The sequence below is a fragment of the Chamaea fasciata genome, unplaced genomic scaffold (genome assembly GCF_029207755.1).
Source record: "Chamaea fasciata isolate MVZ Bird 193981 ecotype frontalis unplaced genomic scaffold, bChaFas1.0.hap1 SCAF_6, whole genome shotgun sequence".
Classification (NCBI taxonomy): domain Eukaryota; kingdom Metazoa; phylum Chordata; class Aves; order Passeriformes; family Sylviidae; genus Chamaea; species Chamaea fasciata.
The window spans coordinates 37,870,365-37,878,673 of record NW_027094091.1 but is presented as its reverse complement, the minus strand read 5'-3'; the positions used below and the strand labels follow the sequence as shown (position 1 = coordinate 37,878,673).

The window sequence follows — 8,309 nt, the reverse complement described above, 5'->3', positions numbered from 1 at the left end:
GAGGGGTTTTTGTTTTTAAGATGACACTACTCTTTATCACTTCCAGAAGTGGTGAGAAAGCAATTTTCCAAGCTTTTGATTTGCTTTCATTGTCAGGAAGGATACTGAGTCTGGGGCCAGGAGGTTGCTCAGAAACAGTGAAGAACTCAGGGATGGGCAACTATGAAAGCCCTTGAATTCTGAGGACAGCTGTGTCAGCCAACCTGCAACACAGGCTTGTCGGTATTCATTATGGTGTTCCCACAGCAGAAAGAAGCTTAAATGCTCATTAAACCTGGAACTCTTCCAGACATTAAAGCAGTATGCTGACTTCTCTAGCCTTTCAGATATGCCAGCAGTATACCACCCTCTGGTTTTTTATGAATATATCACCTCTTCGCTGAAAAGTCCCACATCTAGGACACTTCCTTAACTTTATAAAAAATAAATAACATCTGTTAGGTTATTACTACTCATGATTACTTACACATAAATATAAGTGGCACAAAAATTAAAAAATCTTCATGATAGCGCTATTTGATCACTTAAACACAGATGTTCTGCAACAACACTTCTTCATTCTCACTGATCTTATGATACTAGCTTGCAATAATTTCCAGCAGCTAAATTGCTAAGGAACACAGGTAAAATTCATTCAGTACTTTCTCAATATTCCTTAGTCATATAAGCAATTGGTGTTTTACCCTATTCACCCAGCATGACAGTAAATGAAAGGAGATTGCAGTCAGATTCTCCAATCTGCTCCTGCCGCGCTGCATCAATACGCTGTGACTTACCCTCGGCAGAGTGCCAAGCCATGCTCCAGTTCTAAATAACTTTGCTCCCCCTCAGTTTAGAGGTTACTTTTTCTTGAATAAATCCCTCCACTCTATAATAAAAAACAATGCCTTCTATTTCATCTTATTCAGGGCTTATTTTCTTAGAACTTCACAACAAAACCCACAAGCTGTAATCTGCCTTCCTATGCTTTAAGTGATTTTTTGATGGCAAACATTTACAAACAGACAGGCAACTAAAACCAAAAAGCGGACACAGGAGAAGGTTTCCTAAATCAGTGTTTGGCTGATGAATTTGAACCACTTACCAAATTTATAAGACACATAAGAACAACTCTCAGTGACTTAACCTGAATTATTAGTTTACAGACATAGGAAGGTGTTTCAAAGCTCAAAGTGAAGCCTAAAACAAGAGAGGGCTATACAATGGGGAGAAACATCTGCAGCAGAATGCAGACAGTGAAATAAAATTAAAACCACAGGTCCTTTAAATCATAGGCACCGTCAAACACCTAAAAAACCATCAACAAATATAAACTACTACACCTATTTTCTTCTGAAGCAGGCACAAAACTATAATAGATTTTGTTTTCTTCACTCAGGTAAACATAACTTAAAAATAATACATCCAATACCCTACTCTCGTCCCCACTCCTTTACTGTATTTCAGCAGACATAACCATCTGGCAGTCAGCTAAGATAATTATTCCTGCTGTCACCTCCTTATGCATTGCAATAGCTTCACCTGCTCCTTTTAACCTTCCCTGGAAGACTTGAGATGACCTGTACCTGGCCCGGAAATTAACACTTTCCAGGTTTTTGATTTGTGTTGTGTGTGCTCTTGAATTAGCACAATTACATCCACAGTCTGCAAAAGAAAACACAGCTATTTGCAAGTGACAAACCCAAGTTCAGACTGTATACGAACAGCATACATTTCCTGGGTAAGGGTTTTTGACAAATTAAAGTACAACACTATAAAAAAGCACAGGTATAAAATTCAGACACCTTTGGTTTGAGTTTTTTATTTGTGGTAGTTTCATTGCACGCACAATCAAACATTAAATTTAGACAGTATGCAGGATACTGTCACAAACCAGTATTTTGAAGTGAAGGAATGGTGCTGATAACTGAGCACCCATTTGTTCTGGCCATTCTCTCAGTCCATCTATCTGGCAGGTAGCTGAGCTAGAAAGACCAGCTTCATTAAGTCAGGTTAATATTTGATATTAAATTCAATATTCCTCCCCCATCAATTAACCATGAACTCACAGAAATATCCATACATATGTGCCAACACAGATTCAAAGTAATCTTATAACTTCTTTAGAAACAGATGCCTATTTTTAAAACAAAGGTGTGAGGAATATTAGTGAGATTTGTTGGCAGCATATACAATTAGCTGTGGAATTCCAAAGATTCAGAACTGAAAAATGCAGACTGGATAACTAAAATAGATTTCTTTAAGTTCACTTTTTTACTCAGTATATTTGTGTTATAAAACACTGAAAACAGTACAATAGAATATTACACTCTCCTTGAAGACTCCATACATGTAGCAGAGCCATAATACAAACAATGAAATGGCAGCTAACAGAACTGATAGGCAAGTGAAATAGAAATTAATTTCTATGTATTTGTATTTATATATCATAAACTACAGCAGCCTGTCAGAAGTTTTTCATCGGTATTTTTTGGGTTTTTTCCCTACATTTTCCTACACTAATTTTGCCTACATTGCCTACGTTCCTTACCTTTTACATCTCTTTTATAACTGCATAACAAATTTTACTTGTGCTGGTTGCTTTATTCTTAAAAATGGTTCTTTTGTGCAAGAACAAGTTAAAGTGATATCACACAATGTCCATTCAGGTGGGTTAGTGACATGAAATGTGCCATTGTACCGTATTGGAAGCCTTTACAGAAAAGAGTCCTCAGTATGACCTGGTATAGAAAGGACCCAGAGCTTAAAGGGAACCAGATTAATGGGGCTTCATTTCTCTGTGTGAAGTGGAGATAGATCCATGCCCAGCTGCCCTATGTCCTGCTGTAAATTCTGTAAGAATCACAGATGTGCAATGCAATCTTGTTTGAGGGTCAGCATCATAAAATTTTCTCAAGCTACAAAAACTTGAAAAGCAAATTAATTCCAGCAATTGTATATCAGACAATTTTCCTCCCAGATACCTCCCATTCTTCTCCTCAATAGCTAGTATTTTCTGTTGTACAGTGGTTTTAACGTGTCATTAATCACTTTTATAAACATGTGCTATGTAGTGCACGAGTTCAACTTCAGTAAGCTCTTTTAGCAGTGACCAGCTGATGTATTGGGTTTTTTATTTTATGACCAGTAATACATTTGCCAGCATTGTCTTAATTAAGGGTAATTCTGTGTATGCTAATATGCTTTTACAACAATAAAGGAGAATACCATACCTGGGAACTGGATCCCTCTCCACACTTTGGAATAAGCACTGTGCCTTTCCTCATGCTGCTGCAGAGCAGGGCACTGACAAGTTGAGCATTTAAAAGATCAGAAGTTGCATCAGTGAATAGAGTCTCCTGGCTGCCAGAGAGTCAGGACAAAGGCAGAAAAATATCTTCTCAGATATATGGTTTCTCTTCATACAGCAACAGTTTTGCTAGTGGCAAAATGACTTCCTACAACTATGCTCAGATCATCTGCAGACAACCCCTTTATTTGAGCAATTCATGCAGAGGGAGTGGGCAATTTTTAGGAAGAGGAAAATTGTAACCAATTGCTATGATGCTTTGGGGACTATTCCTCAGGAATAATAGGTCACAGAAAGTAGCTAGAGACAGTGATGAGTTTCAGATGTCTCTATAGCAACTACATTTATTTAAAAAAAACAGAAGTAAAACCTTTCTGCATCATATAAATAGCAGTGTGTGTCTCATGCAGTTAGAAGGGATTTTTGTGTTGACTGCTGTATGCACATCAGTGCTGCTTCTTTAAAACCAGCGCTTGCATCTTCTGCCTACAAAGAAAAATGGTGTCTGGCTACAGAGGCAAATTAAGTTTTTGCACTGGTCTCCGTACATTAGTAGTGTTTCTGCCAGGTGCAAAGAAACAGCATCATTTAAGTATCATTTATAAAACATGACTTTTTTATATATTAGAAAAGAGAATTTTTTTCTAGAAAAAATTATAGCTGAATAAATATAGTGAATAGCACACATCTGCCTAAATATCACAACACTCAAGTGAATCAAACTCCGATTCTCTTCTTTCCCCAGCTTACTGAGTAGTAGAGTATTATTTCTTTTCTCACGTAAAATATAATGTGTTAGAACCAAACCCTCATTTTAGCACTGCTGAGTTTTTCCTAGTTCACAGACTTAAATTTGTGCACCCTTTCACGGAAGAAACTTACAGGAAATTGCATTTATGCTAATACAAATAATATGAATAACAAGCAGCTTTCCTAGCGCCATACTGATGTAGCCAGGATGTTTCCAGAGCTCAGCCTCACCTAAAGAACACCTTGTGAAGCAGTGACTTTAGAACCTGCAAGTATGGAAGCTGTGAAGTGTAAGCTGAGCTGGCGGCTGAATTGCCGGGGAAGCGCCACATCACTGTGAAGTAGGAACCAGCACACGGAGCAACACTCATGGCAGATCAATATACTGTACCGATCTCCAGGTCAAAAACTGTTTTCCCTTAGTGTCAACTCCTAGTGGAAATCTTTGATCAGAAAGAGAAAAAGGAACTACAACCTCAGTTAAAGCCATGAGGAGGAAACAAAAGAGATTTCAATTGCAGGAGATTTAGGACCAGCAGTTCAAACCAGGCTGTATATCTGAGCACAGGTGGTCCACAGAAGAAAAGAAGCCACTTAAAAAAAACCACAACATACTTTTAAAGAAGGATGGATTGTACAGTTATGCCTACACACTGCTGAGGAGATTCAGCTCTTCCACACAGGATTGCTGAACCCTGAACTGACTGAAACTAAACATTACTGCCATGGGCAGCAAGTAACTTGATGGGTCTGATTCAGTTTTCTGATTCTGGAGTACAGAACTGTTTCAAAACTATCCTTGATGAGAAAATTCACACTCCTATACACACACCAACCCCTCTTTGGAGTTTTTTTTTGTGGTTTGGCTTTTGTTGGTGTTGTTTTTTGTTTGTTTTTTTTTCATTCACATATTCATTTTTAAAATATATATCCACCTGTAAGCTTTGGGTTCAGCTACTTTTATCATTCCTGAGTACTGCACCATTTCACTGCAACAAATAAAGAGGAATTTGATCCAGGATAGATGATCTATTTAAAGAAGTATTCATTAGTAACAATACTTGTTTTAGAAATTACTAAAAAATCATTTCCAACATTTCCAGCATATATAATTACTTTGTTCTAAAGAAACAAAAAAACTTTGGTTAGAATTTTGCAATACAGAAACGTACAATAACTTAAGAACAGATTTCAAATGGACATGCCCAGAGTATTAAGTAAGTTCAGATCCATCTTGAAAAGTATCTGCATTGGCTGAGAGTTCACCACAGCCTCAAAACTTATTTATTACACCTCTTTGAGTTTTGAAGTCTCTTCTGATATTATATAGCTAAACAGGTCCATTAGCCCCTAGCCTAAAAGGAATTTTTGCTTCCAATATCCACTCTGCCCTGGAAAGACCTGGAATAAAAAGCACAAGTAGATCTGTTGTTGTTGCCTTGGCTCTACAAGGTTTTGGAAACATAGATGCATATAAATAAATTACTTTGCAATTAAACTAGATGACTTTTCAATCTACTTTTCAAACCACTTGTATATCACATTTTGAAGCAAGCAAAGTAAAATGGTAACTATTGAACAAGTAAATTCAATCTGTTAGACCATCAGAAATCAGTGAACAACTTAAGTTCTGGAAAAACTGTATATTTTAATTTAAAAAAAGTTTAAATATTTTTTCACCTTTCAATAAGATTCTAAAGAGTAGAATATTTTTAATATATTCTCAGAGCTGTATGAAATACAGAAGGAATGCAGACAGAATTTTCATAAACCAAACAGTATAAAATAAAAAGAACCAAGGATTAACAATCTGCATTCAGACATATTTTTTAATTTTCCAATAAGATAAAACCCCAAAAAAATTCAGTTTGAAGGATGAGCATTCTTATTTGTTTTCATCTCTCCTACTTTTAGGAGCCTGAGCCTCCCTTAAGAGGTTTTTTTTTCCTTTGGGTTGAGGTTTTTTCCTCGGTTTTTAGGTCAATTTTGGGTTCATTGGTTTGTTTTTATACAGTTCCATACATAGAACGTTGCTTCACAGTACAAGACATTTCTGTTTAACAAGACAGATTGTTTGTGATGGGTAATCTATACTACTGTCTTGAACCACTCCAAATGTTGTTTTCAGACGTCATATTGATATTTCCACAGTTACTTTAATTCAATAATTATCAGTGGAATTTCTTTTTACCACTATTTCTTATTTGGCCCTGAAAACAATAAAGACTATAAGGCTGTAAAAGGAAAAATTATTCACACCAAAATTTATTTTTAAAAAATTAAATACTGGAAGCTGTAAGCCAATGGACACTGACTTCAACCAAGAGATCCAGAACCAAGGGATGTGGATTTTTCTGAGGAGTATGACAACAGAGAAAGAGAAAATAACCAATTAGGCTGCTAAAGGCACTCCAATTTTTCTTCTATTTATTCCAAAACTGTACATGTTTGTAGAAGGAAGTTACTTCCAGCACTTACTCCCTTTCACAGCTGGTATTCCTATTCCAGGCATTCTCTTCAGATTGCTTTCCTCAAGTACTCCAGGCATAAAAATATTGTAGCGCAACAGAAGTCCCCTTTACAAGAAAAATCATGCTCAGGAAATCAAATTTATCTTTTAATTATATAATAACTTGCACACCCATCTAGTTGTTTTTAGCAAGTCATTAGGAATATGTCACTGCCAGTCTAGATATTATTAAAAACAAACAACAAACAAACAACTGTATTTGCTAAAAGAAATACAGTCACAATTCCTTTAAGAAAACTTTTTACAGCATGTAAAAAGCAATTAGCTGTATGTTTAATTACTATTTTAATCATATTAATTTGCCTATCTTGTCTATTTTACTTAGCTTTGTATATTTTGCAGCTCAAGATCAGGAGTCTATTAAGTAGAGCAAAGGAAAAAACTTTTTTTTTTTTGTTTAGTCCATCACCAGCCATTAAGCCTATGATAGCTATCAGAAAGGTCATATGCGATAAGATAACCACTTTTGGGGTTTTTTTCCAAGGAAATCAAGTAACACAAAGATAACAAAACCAGAATTTAATCATTGCCTTTGTCTCACATTAGTGAACATTCTATCTCTAAAAATGCAGGGAGAATAGAGAAAAAAAAAATTTACTCCTTTAAGTATTGGTAGTTTCTCAAAATTCACAACACTGACCCCCACTGCAGCCATTTAATTTGTCAAAAATTGGTTGCCTGGGCCACACCCAAAGCTGGTGCCCTCTTGGAGCTCCTGGGAGCCACATCCTGGCATGGTGCCAAAAGCCAGAACCCAGCTTCCAGCTCCAGCTTCTCCAGGGTATTCTTACGAATACACAGCTCTACCCACTGCTACCTCCTCAGAGCTCTTTTCCATTTCTTCACCATCTGTACGTAATGGTTTAACTACAGCCAGCAAGCAAATGTAACAGGTAGAAAACTCACGGGCTGAGATGAAGACACTTTTATAGGGAAAGTAAAAGCTGCACACACAACCAAAGCAAAACAAGGAATTAATTCACTGCTTCCCATGGCAGGCAGGCATGAAGCCATCTCCAGGAGAGCACGCGTGACAGTGATTTAGAAAGACAAACACCATCACTCCAACTACTCCCCTCTTCCTCCTTCCCCCCACTTTACATACTGAATATGAGGTCATTTGGTCTGGAATATCCCTTTGGTCAGCTGGGGTCACCTATCCTGGCTGTGTCTCCTCCCAGCCTCCCATGAACACCCACCTTTCTCACCAGCCTGGCTGTATGAAAAGCAGAAAAGGCCGTGGCTCTGTGCAAGCCCTGCTCAGCAATAACATCTCTATGTTATCAACACTGTGTTCAGCACAAATCCAAAACACAGCCCATAACCAGCCACTGGCAAGAAAATTAACTCTACCCCAGCCAAAATCAGCGCTCCATCTCAAAAATTTAGTCACATGCCATATCCTTTCCTCTGTTCATTTGAGCTCCACAGGTTCATGTTCCTGACTGAAGCCTCCATTGATTTACCAATTATTAAACAGAAGCTCATTGAACTGCTCCCTCATTTAACCTGGAGGAAAGAACAGCTGCTCCAAGTTCAGATCCAAACCATACCTGTAGTTAGCATGGAAGTGATTCAGCCTTGTGAGCCGAGAAATCAACATGATAGAAGCAATAAGCATGAGGGTAAATTATATAGTTAATTTACTTGCCTAACTGTTCAGTCCTCCACTAGTTTTCCTTTCCTCATATACAATCACACATTTGAAGTGATCTGAAAACATGATGTACTGCAGACTGT

At 37.3% G+C, this 8,309-nt stretch overlaps 1 long non-coding RNA gene across 1 annotated transcript; it reads right to left on the bottom strand.

The window, feature by feature from the left end:
- Positions 1 to 5,340: 5,340 nt before the first annotated feature.
- LOC136290627 (uncharacterized) lies at positions 5,341 to 8,001 on the bottom strand. The gene is made up of 3 exons (XR_010721260.1): positions 7,769 to 8,001; positions 6,518 to 6,615; positions 5,341 to 5,440 (listed from the first exon to the last, which is right to left on the bottom strand). It is a non-coding gene; the product is annotated as an uncharacterized lncRNA (long non-coding RNA).
- Positions 8,002 to 8,309: the final 308 nt, after the last annotated feature.